General features: G+C 42.7%; 1 protein-coding gene across 2 annotated transcripts in view; it reads right to left on the bottom strand.

Moving 5' to 3' along the window:
- The window catches only part of ADAMTSL3 (ADAMTS like 3), a 1638295-nt gene that overhangs the window by 1264802 nt on the left and 359303 nt on the right, over window positions 1-14190 (bottom strand). The window lies entirely within an intron of this gene.

The following is a 14190-nucleotide window of genomic DNA, read 5'->3' as shown; positions in this document are numbered from 1 at the left end:
CCTTTTGGCACACTGGTGCGTATATTGTTGGCCTGCAGCCTCAAACACTAAATCGCCGCTCCTCAGCCTCATTGCTGAGAGGTGGCCTTACTACGGCAGAAAGAGAGCGTGCTGTACAAGCAAAGTGAGTGTCATAACCGTATGCTGTGACAGTCATGTAACCAACGCAGCGTCCTGTACAGGAAACCTGACATGTGCAGGGAACTATTCTCTCAAGCAATATATTCCATTACATTATCAGAACATCACCCTGTTCTCTCTCACTGTATCGGTCCCTCAATAAGCAATCATGTAAGTGCGGCACTCTGAGGAACCGCCCACACCTGGCTCTAATCCACCTTCCACCCCGCCCAATCTAGACTCTGCCACTTTTGAGAGTCGGCTGTGCTATCCCAGATAGATCTCTCTGGGGTCAGTCTGGTTGTGGTAGCCCTTTAAGGGGACACGTGAGCAAATCTCAAGCCCAACATGCACCCATGTACTCATTTCAGTCCTTCGCTATAAGGACTATAAACTACCCACATTCGTGTTTGCTTGCTTGCAAAAGCATAAAGCATGCACTCTTTTCTGACCAGCACCAGGGGTCAAGTCCTAAAAAAAAAAAACGAAGGGACTCGTGACATACCAGTCGAATGTGGCGTCACGAGAAATTGGCATATCAGGTTACACCTCTGGAAAAAGTGGAGGGACTCTGTCCACCTGCGTGTACCCTCGACTTGAGCCCTGCACTATGCTTGATCTTTATACAGTGAGTCCACAGGCATTCAAACTATCACACATGCCACCCCTATTGGGTATCCCCTACCTGACCTGTTCAAATCTTTCAAGTGCATCAAGCCATTCCCCCAAATGAACATGTCTCTCCTTTTCCTATTGTCTCACAGAGCAAGGTCTGGATCCTCCTGTCGGGGGTCACAACTCGCCACTCTGCAAACAAGCCTCAATGTCATTAGGCCCGCCAGGGTGTCACTGACACAGTGCAAAGAGCTCAGAAAATAACAAAACATTTGCTAAACTTCACCAAATGTGTCCCATTCCAAAATATGAAATGGTAAAGGCCTCATCAAAATAGATGATGCAATATTGCAAATGGTAGAGCCAGCAAATATATACCTCTGCCTTCTGGTAGAGCACAGCAACCGCAGGCTCTTCACAGGACTGCTAAAAGGGGTACTAATAGCCTTAAGACCGTCTCCAGTGGGCCAGATCGGGTGTTATCGGCCTGGGGGATGAATTAAAGGCCTGAGCAAAGCGGGGGCTTTTACCATGGGTCACTGGGCCAATAACACCCTATCTGGCCTACCAGAGAGGATATTAAGGCTGTTAGTATCCAGGGTTTCCAAGCCAGAAACCCAGGGTGCTAAGAAAAATGTGTGTTCATTCAACGAACGGGATGGGTGCAGTGTCCCGTTCATTGAATGAAAATACTGGCACAAGATGGCTGCCGTGTATCTGGAAGGCAGGGCTTCATAATGAGTCCTTCCTCAATTTCCATGGCAGCCACGAAGCGGCAACAGAAGCACATCGGCAGACGGTGCCGCCGAGGAAAAGTGGTAAGTGGGGCTGAGGAGTGGGGGCGGGGACAGTAAAAAAAATATATAAGGCAGGATGGGGGGAATATGGCAGTGTGTGGCGGTGGAAGCAGTCTTCAGGTTCCATGGAAAGAAGGCTGAGATTAGCAGTTTCAGCCTGTGATCCAACTAACCTGATTGGCAGCTCCCCCTACCCCGGGTATTAATACTATGTAAAGCCCTTTCACAACCAGATTTGGATATTGGGTAGCAATGCTATGCAGATGATGGCCAGTTGTTCTTTAAGCTTACTTGTCATCCGTCCTAGGACAATGACTATATCTTAGATGTGTTTTCTCAAATTAAAACCTGGATGCAGAATAACCGGCTTGGCTTGAACACTGGCAAACCTGAATTAGATGTTACGCATGGACACAAGATCTCTCAAATGTCCAGGCATCTTGTATCCAGGTGTACTTGCATTTCCTTCCACTCTTCCCAAAGCAAAAACATGAGGGGCTATTTCGATTCCCATCCGGACCTTGCCTCAAGAATCAATTGCGTCTTCAGTAGTACCACCTATATCGTACCCTTTTCAAACAAGTGAGGACCATCTGGGCACTATTGCCAAGGTGGCAGCCAAGTTAGATTACTGTAATGCCATCTCTATTGGTGTCCTCAAACACAGAAAGTATAGACATTGCAACATATGCATCCAGGATCACCATGAAAGACCCTAACTCTGCTATCCTGCGCCACTTCCATTGGCTCATATTACAACCAGAATTACATTTAAAGAGGCTACTTTGGCTCACAAATGCATTCATGGGAGTGTTGTACCTTTCTTAGATAGTAGATTGGAAACGTTTGCACTGAGGTGTCTTCTCCACTGTAAGTCTTTGCTTCTGGTTATTCCTAGATTAAACTTGACCGCTGAGAGATGGAGCTTCTCCGCGCAAGGAGAGAGGATCTGAGACAAGCTTCCTGAAGCCCTCAGATGTGAACGAGATGTGTGTTGATTAAAAATGTGTTGTTTAAAAAACAGGCCTTGAAACACACTTGTGTCAGGTGCATCTTGGCCACTAAGCGGACATAAAGATAATGTTCTACAAGACGTTCTTTTTGCGCAAGCACTCAACTGCCTGCAGGTTTTGAGTGCTATAGAAAAATGTCATAACATAACGTGCATGACCCACCCACGCCCAGACACCGACTATTTCTCAAGTCCATAGGTGTGTTCAGAAAGTGCATGTAGACCGCTCTGTGCAGCACTCTTTACTAACAAATGGGCGACAGCTTGAGGGTGCACTGTGCCCTGCTGTGGTAAAGAGGCTTAACCAATCTTCAGAATAATGTATATGCAGAAACTACGCTCAAAGCATTGCCAATAAGTGTTAGAACATAATTATAAAAACATTGCCCAAGACCATCTAGCATAGGTTGGCACCACGTCTACCAAGCCAACAACAGCCGACATGTGTTATGACTGAAATCAGGCACCTGGACCAAAATTCAACAGCGAAACAACCACCGTCTCATCCATGCATTGAGACCTCATGTTTCAACATTAATACTCACACAAGATGGAAGAACACCTTTTCTTTGCATGACATTTCAGTTGGGAAAATTGAGTGTCCCTGGTGTTTTTCATATATTTCCCTCTGAATGATCTCCACTTACAATGGGAGATTGCCCAGAGTTCCTTTAAATGTTTAGCATAATTTATGCACTAAGCGATCTTTCCAAATTGTTCACCTTCATGTCTCCATTCCACGCTTGCTGCTGAGCTGCATTTCAATTTCTTTTGTAATGTATCATTGGCCATGGAGTCAAAGCAGCATCAGTTTAGAGCGGGAAATTAACATCTATCACCTCCCGTTCACCGAATGTCAGATGAAATTGACCCAAGTCACCAAATCAATGGCAAGGAAAATCCAGTGTAAATATTTACAATAATTTGCACTTCATTGAAAAAACGACCTTGGCTGAGATGCATGATACAACATAATATATCCACACATCATCTCATATCCCATTTGAGATAATGTAAAGTTTGGGATAGGAGAACATCTCACTGGGATATTCAGCAAGGGCAACTACATAAATTCTTATCCGCTTGCTGCCCAAAATGGATGCAGGAGGGAAAGATTTGACAGGGACGAGAGCAGAGGTACCAACAGTGCAAGGGTGGCATGCCTCAAAGATTCTTGCCACTGCTGCCTTAGTTGCGGTCCAGTTAACTGGTCCAAAGTGTGAAGTAGACAAAACCAACTGAAAACTACAAACTCTGCCCAACCAAAATATAAAGAATATGAAACTGTCTTCTTGCTGGAACCAGTGAAAGGTGGACAAGGATCCCACTTGATCGAGGAGACGCAAGTAGGAAGATGAAGCCATAACAGTGTTACAGAACAACATCTAGTGGACGGAAGTCACATGTGACCATCCCCCTGAGACAATTCTTCCAGTGAGGAGCTGTCAGTAAGATTTATTGTGTATGCTAAATTAGCCACTGCCTTGTAAACTCTATATGCTTCCTGATTTACACATGATCTTACAGAGCATCAGCATTGAACATCTTAGGAAAATGTAAATGATTTACTTTAAACCAGCATATTCCCTTTTATAGCAATTCACCTTATCTAGTATTTCCTCACTCAATACATCTATATATATATATATATATATATATATATATGCATATATATATATACATATATATGTATATAAAATGCTTAAGTATGTTTCCACGATCAGTTGATGCAATTTATCAGTGTTAGGTTGCCCTCTGCTGTTTAAATGGCAAATTGCACTGACTTCAACAACAGCTACCATTTCAACGAAAAGAATGAGCATGGTTCTAAGTGGTCACCTTCACCTTCCACTATCGCAAACATTCAGAAGTTACTTCTTTCCACCCCCACTTCTCTTCATACAGGACATAGCGGTTCCAGTGTCAATGAACAGTTAATCACTGGCTCAAAATTTCAGTCTCCTAAGAGCAAAACACTAAAGGACAAATGCCTACTCACAAGCTAAAACTGAAAGTAGGAGCTGTAATTATGCTACTATGCCATCTTATGCAATCACAGGAACTCTGCAGTGGAACAAGGTTGACAATTATGTGTCTACAAAGACACATCATAGAGGCCCGTGTGATCGATGGAACAAATATACTGTTCGAATACCACGCATACCTCTCATTCCATCTGATATGTTTAGCTTTTTCATTAACAAGTCACAGGGACCTATGCCTCCTTCCTGGAAGTGATCAGTCGTAATTCTGATATTTAAGAATGGTGACAGAAGTGACCTGTAGAGGAGGTCCCAAGTACGGCCTGCACTCCAACCATCCATTTTGAAGTACGGAGAGACGATTGATAGGATATATGATGAAGTGGGGCTAGAACAAGTACCCCAAGGGAAAGGAGAGGACGAGCACCTGGAGAGCACTCAGCTGTACAATGCTAGAATGCTTCTCGTAGTAGTAGAAATAGAGAACTGTCCCTAGACAGGTTGACAATCAATAGGAATGAGGAGGATGAAAGAAGTTGCACAAGCTGGGCATAGACGATATCAGACGCCGAAAGAGAGGAACATGAGGAAAAGGATGAAGAGGGAAGATGCGAAAAATGCTTCTCTGGAGGAAAAGAGATAAGATGGTCAGATTATAGCGAGTCTGCACTTAAGGCATCAGAGTCAGCCACACAGTCAGACCGACACAAAGAAGTATCTCACGGTCAGAGGGGGAGTGTCTCCACCACCCTATGTGAGACGACTAAGGACATTACCAGGTAGGCGGCGATGCAGGAATATTACTCCTGCAATAGACAGAAAAATTATGAGAAAAGAGAAGGAGGGCTATGCATCACAATTTTTGTTGCTCGAGAAAGGAGGAACGAGGCCGTAGTATATTTCATGGCCTCACATGGATCGGGAAAACCTGAAAAATAAGCTTCCAGTGTTGACATCGGGAGCCGGAAAATGGATACACAAGCTAGAGAAAATGACGGGAGGGAACACGTTAGCTATAGGGGATATCAAGGGTCTTTTAATCGCCATTCTTGGTGACAGAGCTGATGATGTGTGGACACATGCAGGTTATCCTGGCTTAACTACAGTTAATACTGCACATGACAGAGTGCCATTTAACAATTGCAGAGCTACGGTATGGAAAGCATTATGATTGCTATATCTGGATACTTCAAACATGGGAGCTATAATGGCACGTAAAATGAAGGAGTCAGAGGACCCTTTGCTTTACATCCAGAATTTCCGAGATGCGGGGGTACTGGAAATGCGAGTATCTTGGGGGAAATCTATACCTGTGTTTTACCATATATTATGCCAAAGGCTGCCAGATCAGGTACAGAAGCAGCTCAAGAAATTGATAGGAATCGAGGCCAAACCATAGTCTGAAATACAGTTGACCATAGCGCACTATTGCAGACTGCTGCAGGAAAGGAATTGCAAAAAAAAGGCTGCACGAAAAGCAGAAGAGGTAAAATTAGTGCAGAACAAATTGTCAAAATATGCCATTGAAGGGGCAATGATAGCCAACACAGACGGATCGAACATACAGCAGGTCAATAATCCACAGCAGGTTAATCAGGGAAATAATGGGTTTTGCCCCAGAGTGAGAGGATTTAGAGGAAGGGGATGGCAGAGTAATTAGAGAGGTTTTCAAAACAATCAAGGAGGCTTCCAAAACATGCAAAATGGCAATCAGGATATGTCGAATGGGCAAATAATCAGACCACCGCCAATATGTTGGACGTGTAGGATGACAGGGCATCTAGCACACATATGCAGCGGTAAAGGCATGGTACAAAACGACCAAGGAACAAGAGCAGGTATGATGAATCCACCTGTGTTTTTACAGAATGACACGGTGCAACAGCAAATGCCAGGAGCACAGCAAAGCGTGCAACCTCAGAACATGATACGTTTTCCACATGGACAGTCTCAACAGTCGCATATGCAACTGGCACAGACAGTAAGTGCAAGACAGGCTGTGAACTCTGGAATAAGAGCTAACACTGGTGATGGAGGAAAGAAATCCATTCATGCAAAACAGGACAAAGTTGTATATGGACTAGGACAGCTCACTGGGAAAGCTGATGTGTTCTATTCTATTAGTGACACCAGACCCTCACCAGGAACCAAGGGTGGATGTCGTTATAGGAGATGAAGAATATTCCTTCTTAGTTGACACAGGTGCAACACGCTCGTATATACGTAAAGGCAAGTTTTCCTTTTCTGGCAATGCTATAAATACTCAGGGCTTCACAGGAGCAACAAGTTGCGTTCCTTTTATAGATACACTTACAGTCTCTATAGGAGAATGTGATATGAATGTACCACTGTTATATTCGAGACAAACCCCAGTAAATATCTTGGGACGAGACCTAATGACAAAGTTAAACATAACAATCTCGTTCACAGAGAAGGGCATAATATGTTCATCTCCAGGAATGCACTATTTGAACATATGCAAGATGATTAGAGCATACGCAGGACACACAGCCATGAGAGTTATCCCATTAGAGCAAGAAAAATGTATGCATGGAGTATGTGTGTTAATGGCAGGGCTACCAGGCCTTGCAGACCCCAGATGAATTTCTATTTAGGCCAAGAATGCCTATGCACGAGGAGAAGGGACAAGTATTTCCGTTGGCGATACACACAGCTATAGTGCGAGGGAAAATGACATTGATCGATGGTTGCGATAATGAAGGCCAAAAATGGTGCACAATAATCGCTGTTGAAGAAGGATACAGATTGACTGACGTCAGTGATGACGATCTGGTTGACGAGCAAGCAGATGGATAAGAAACAACAGTTGAGGTAAATCTCACTTTCTGGGTGAAAATGATGAAAAGTGAAGTGCCTCAGAGAATCATGTTGGCACAGAATCGTCCTGAATATTTTCAGGACGACATGGCCCAGGTGCCTGTCTCAGTATGGACCACAGGCAGTTATGGCGTAGGCTTATTGAAAGGAGTCAGAGAAGTAAGGATTAAATTGAAGCCAGGAGAAATTTTACCCAAAGCACGACAGTATCCCATGTCTAGCGAAGCAGATGAAGGAATTTTAATGACAATTTCGGCTATGATGGACCAGGGCATCTTAGTGACATCAGAGTCATCATGCAATACCGCAGTGTACCCTATCAAAAAATCAAAAGGAGGGTCTTGGAGACTAATTGAAGATTTACACCCGATAAATGATATTGTAGAGGCCGGTGATTGACTTGAAAAATTCATTTTTCTCAATCCCATTGCACCAAGACTCACAAGATTTGATGTCATTTACATTCAGACAGATGCGCCTGAAAAGCACAAGGTTGCCCCACGGGTACTGTGAGTCTCCTTCAATTTTCAACAGAGTCCTGCAGATGGACTTAAGCAATATTGTATTAGAGAGTGTTGTCTTGCAATATGTGGATGACATCCTAATTTGCAGCATGACAGAGGAAAGACGCAGACGCGATTCGATTCAGCTTTTGAGTGTATTGCCTGAGAAAGGATAAAAAGTTGACAAAGAAAAGTTACAATATTGTCAGTGCGAAGTGCTGTACATAGGACAACTGTTCTCGCATGAGGGGAAAAGGGTTGCCCCTGAAAGGGCTGAAGCCATACTGAACACAGCTAAGCCACACACGATAAAACAGATGCAGAGTTTTTTAGGTCTTTGAAATTATGTCAGGGCGTAGGTCTTTGACTACAGCTCATATACCAAGCCCTTGTTACAGGCCTTAAAGAATGCACAGGTGACAAAAGGGAAAATAGAATGGTCTGAGACCATGGAAAACGGGTTTGCTGAACTCAAGAGAGCCATTTGCGCTGCACCAGTTTTAAGGATTCTCTATTATGCAGAGGAATTCTACTTGTTTTCAAACACAAATGGCAGTGTTAGGACGGCAGTGCTCACACAGAGGACCACACTGGGGTACAAGCCCCTGGAAAACTATAGTAGGAATTTGGACCTAGTGATGAGAGGCCACTTCCCTTGAAAAACAAAGTTTAGCTGCTGCAGCGTTCACCACAGAGAAAGCTACAACCATTTTGATGGAATGCTCTATGACGTTGTACATCAAGCATGCGCTATTGCTATTCTAGAGAAACCAAAGGGCATATTGACATCTCAGAGAGCTTCTGTTTTTGAAGTGATCATATCAAATCCATTGATTAAAATAATTCGATGTAAGATAGTAAACCCAGCTATGTTCATAGCAGAACCAGACACTGAAGGAGAGCCAATACATGACTGCGCAAATTATGAAGAATTTTATGATGAGATTCCCAGAGTAAAAGAAAATGCATTGGCAGAAGGAGAAATTGTCTTCGTTGACGGTTCCTCGAGAATCGATCAACATGATGGGCAAAGATATACGGGCACCGCTGTGGTGAAGCACACAGCAAACAGAGAATTTCGAATACTCATTAGTGCACGATTAGCATCTCACTATTCAGCGCAAGCTGCAGAATTATTGGCGTTGATACTCGCGATTGAGAATCACGCAGACCAGGAAGTAACAGTGTACAGTGACTCAGCCTATGTGACATCAACGGTGCATGCAGGCCTAGCGTGCTGGAAAAGGGGGGGTTATCTCCGAGCGGACAGCGCGCCAGTACAGCACACAGCCCTACTGGATAGGCTCATTAAGGCACTACAGCTACCAGTGGGCATAGCAGTCATGAAATGCGCCACCCACACGAAGGGGACAGATTTTATCTTATAAGGAAATCAAGCAGCAGACACGGAGGCCAAGCGTATGGCATCCAAAGAAGAAACCATAATGAATGTAGAAATAAATAATGTAAATGATAAAATGATTGTTGCACAAAGTGAACCTGAGAGCTATAATAACATGGGGCAAACCCAGTTAATGGAACTCAAAGGGGAGGCACCACAGGAGGAGAAGAACTTCTGGAAACGGCAAGGGTGTTCTTTAAACCCCTCCGAAAGCTTGTGGCTACAAGACAGCACTGGTAAACCAGTAATGCCTATAGCCCTGTTAAAATTAGCATTGGAACAGTTGCATTATCCAGCGCACATGACAAAAGAGATTCTCGCGGCAACGCTCGATGAAGACTGGTTCATACCGAACTTAGCAGAGCACGTTGCATTTTTATGGTGAACTGTATAATCTAATACACGTCTTTAGGGAAACCCAATAGAACTACCTAAGTAGTCGTTCTACCTTATATTGGGGGTGGGTCAATATTTCAAAACATCAGGAGGTAGTTAACACATATCAACAGTTTACAGTTGTGTTCATTAAATCAAAGCTGTAAATGGTATATTTAAAGTCATATTTTAATTCAAGAATTTGTAGAAAAAATACATTTTGAGTTAAGAAATGATGGGACGACCGCATTCATTTGGTACAATAAAACATACACACAATGTCTAAAAAGAGAAAGACTGTTTAGTCGTGACACATTAATTTGTATATTTTGATATCAAATATCTAGAAGCTTAAAATGGATATGTTGATCTATGCAGAAAAAAGATTTTACACTTGCAAAGATCCTCAAGCCCTATTATGGGGCAGTTATTTTGTCAAGTTAGTAGTTGTTAAACTAGATGGTTAGATAGAACTCGACATGTTTCAGTTCTCTGGTGATTCTGGGAACATTCTTAAAGTTGAACACAGACCTTAAATTGAACTGTCCGCATTCAGAAAATGGAAAAAAGAAAACGGACACACCTGCCTTAAGCCATACATGAGCCAAAGACCACCTGATAACTAATACAGGCTCTGGCCCCTACTACCGATTTTGACTAATGAGAACATTCCTTTCCCACCCGCTTAACATAAACGATTAGACGCGGCTTGAACTTTCGAAGCCCCTATCTATAAAGAACGACTTTTGAAGTTCCAAATTCTCATTTTATGAGGTCGTAATATAATTCAACTTGGAGTTAATAGACCTAGGAGATCGAAAACCTGCTTAACTCAGGATCCTTACCTCCTCAAGAGCCACTTGCTCCCGACAGGACTAGCTGCAGAAGGCAGATCCAACCCCGCCATGCAATACCAGTAATAGGAATTGATATCCGATGATAAATGTATTAAATACACCTCCTACTGATGTTTGTTTTTACTGTAAGGAATGATTTAGATACAGTGACACTACTCCTGAAGAAAGTTCCCAGAATCACCAGAGAACTGAAACATGTCGAGTTCTATCTAACCATCTAGTGTAACAACTACTAGCTTGACAAAATAACTGCCCCATAATAGGGCTTGAGGATCTTTGCAAGTGTAAAATCTTTTTTCTGCATAGCTCAACATATCCATTTTAAGCTTCTAGATATTTAATATCAAAATATACAAATTAATGTGCCATGACTAAACAGTCTTTCTCTTTTTAGACATTGTGTGTATGTTTTATTGTACCAAATGAATGGGGTCGTCCAATCATTTCTTAACTCAAAATGTATTTTTTCTACAAATTATTGAATTAAAATATGACTTTAAATATACCATTTACAGCTTTGATTTAATGAACACAACTGTAAACTATTGATATGTGTTAACTACCTCCTGATGTTTTGAAATAAGAACTGTATAATCTGCCAGCAGTTCACAGCTGGGCATACACTATGAGTAATTAGAGGAGTCATCCCAAAGCCCAATGGACCTTTTCGGCACTTGAATGTCGATTACGTTGATATGATTCAAGTATGTAACGGGTACAGGTACCTAATTGTTGTGCTGTGTCCATTCTCTAGATGGATAGAAGCAGGTCCATGCACACACCCAGACTCTACCTGTGCGGCCACATTTCTGGTGAGAGAGGTATTTCCCAGGTGGGGAGTATGTGAGGTTATGAGATCAGATAATGGGGCTCACTTTGTTAACAAAGACTTTGAACAGATTAGCTTGCTGCTTGGTATAAAGCACAAGTTCTCGTCGGCATATCACCTGCAAGGTAATGGGATATGTGAGAAGCTCAACGGCTTGTTAAAGGAAAGGATAGCCAAGTTGAAGCTTACTCTAAGGAAGGGATGGTTACACTGCCTTCCTTTGGCACTGTATACACTCAGAAACCAGCCTGGTTCTGACCATCATCTTACGCCACAAGAAATAGCAACAGGCAGAAGGATGCACACTCCAATGACACCCCGAGACAGAGCTAGATGTGATGCCCAGCCAACAGAAGAAATCTTAGGGTCTGAAATGCAAAATGACTTGAATTGCATGACATCTTGTCTTACTGTAATTTCAGGCCAGCTGCAGTGACCACGAAAAGGGTGCAGGGCAGCACAGAAAACAGAAGGAGATACTGCTGCAAACCCAATTCAGAGTTTATGTGTACCATCAATCTTCCCCGGAGACACGGTCCTGGTAAAAAATCACACGAGGAAAAAGTGGGACGAGCCAAGGTTTAACAGACCGTTCACAGTGGAAGACGTCACTCCCTCTGCAGTTAAGTTACAAGGAAGAAGAGCTTGGATCTTTCTGGGTGACATCAAGCCATACATCAGAGAAGGCCCCCTGCCTGCACCCCAAAGCGTAGAGACTACAGATGATGGGGAAGAACCGCAGAACATGCAGACGAGATCCAGGACAAAGAAGAAGGATGCATGACCAGCGAAGCAAAGACAAAGAACTTTTGTGCAAAGTTGTGGTTTCATTTTGGACATTTCCTCTGAGCAAAAACGGGGATAAGGACATAAAAACGGACACTCTGCGCATCCTAGTTCGGGGTGGAGAAGAACATTGCATGCATAAGAACAACAGAGGTTATTGACTTTGAACTTTGGACTGAAGCCTGGATAAGAAAAGGATATGTCAAATTTTGATCAAGGACACACAAATTGGAAGAAAATACAGTATCCAGATTCATTCCAAATGGAAATATTGTTCAGACTCACTTATGGTGTCCCACAGTAGCGACATCACTAAAGACGTCCTGAGTTATTTTGATCTAGTCTTAAGGTCATATCCATCGTTGGTGGGAAGGCTCACTAGGATCACTGAATTTCTTCAAGATACTGAAAACGAAAAGACAATAAGGAGGCTGCTCACTGTGATTGCCAAGAAGTTCCTTCTGCTTCTGAAGTACAGAGAGGAAAAAACAAATGTCCAAAGCAGAAGAAGCAGCAAGTAGGCTTGTCAGCGTGCTGTTCTTTCACTAAATTGAAGAATGTCCAGATCTTGTTGAGAGAAACATGGACATTTTGACATTTCTTCGAGATCCAGCAAACACAGAACATTTAAGTATAATCCAGAACAGAATTATCATTCAAGTTGCTCTATACACACATCGAGATTGCGAAAACTGCTCACAGTGAGTGATGGCCAAACAGTCCCAAACTTTAGCAAGGGCAGGACAAATGTCCCTGTCACCAGAAGATAGCAGATAGCAGATTGGCAAGCAACGTCTTCTTTCGCCTAAATGAGGATTTTCCAGAACTTGTGGGGAGACCTGTCCTCACATTCATCAGAGACCCAGCTAATTCTACACAGATGAGCATGCTCTTGCATGGTATTGTGATGCAGGTCAAACTTTCTAACCATCAACAGAATTATCTGAGAAGATTTTAAACTTTCCACCGAGGGACAGATTGAGGAGGTATTGCCAGAGACTTCAATCTTGTTACACTGACAAGGATGCAACATGTCTTCTGGAGTGAAACAGATAAGAGAAATCAATTGGGAGCTTGTTTATTTTGAACATGCAAATTAAGAGAATTGCTGAATTTATTACCTGATTTTGACATTTTCGTATACAGCAAAGAGAACTGTATCCAGAGACGATAGCCAATCCATTGTCCAGGCAAAGAAGAACAATTATTTCAGTTCCTGCAACCCACGAGCAGAAACAGTAGAATATGGACATAATAGCATCGTCTAGAATGTATTAAAGAGTTTGTTTTCTTTCCTCAGATGATCGAGATGGGCAACCAAAGTAGCAATGTTGTCATCCATCAGGATGAGAGACACTCTTATTATTCCAGAACTAAGTGTTGTCGATTGACATATAGGGGTATAATGTACCTATGCATTGTATTCATCATTGTTTTACTGTCACTGACGATTCGAACTGCATTTTTTATTGGTGCACAAAGTGTTGCGATTCCAGTGTACCCACCTGATGATGTACACATGAAACCCACAAAGGCACCCAGAATTTACATAGTCATTCCAGTCCCTAGAAGGTCTGATAGTGGAGTGAGTTACCTTTAGATGGATGTGATTACCAATGACACACACAATTATGGTAACAAACAAATTGAAAAGCCAGAGACATGGTTGGCAGAGTAAGAATTAAAGAAGGTTACTGATAACCACACGCATTCAAACGATGAATGCACACACACCAGGTCTAGTGTCAATAATTACAGTACCACAGGCCAAAGACGACAGGAAGGTTGGACAACCAACAATGAGAAGTTCTACTATAAGTGAAATTAAAAGCTGAATGAAGAAAGCTGAACTAGTGAAGAGACAAAAGGAGTTGGAGAGGAAGCCAACTGAAACAGCATTAATGATCATCCCAGATCCAACACTGAGAAGGGCAAGTGCAAGCCCAGAGAAAATCTCACATGCATAAATGATAGAAGAATCACTATGGCCGTTCATAGCCAGAGCCAGGAAAGGACAAGAGAGAAAAGAAACAATTGTCAGACTTTTGCCTACTCAATTGGTGCAGATGAAGAA

Source organism: Ambystoma mexicanum, chromosome 11, assembly GCF_040938575.1.
Source record: "Ambystoma mexicanum isolate Mex_15411 chromosome 11, UKY_AmexF1_1, whole genome shotgun sequence".
Classification (NCBI taxonomy): domain Eukaryota; kingdom Metazoa; phylum Chordata; class Amphibia; order Caudata; family Ambystomatidae; genus Ambystoma; species Ambystoma mexicanum.
This window is presented reverse-complemented; position numbering and strand designations above follow the sequence as displayed.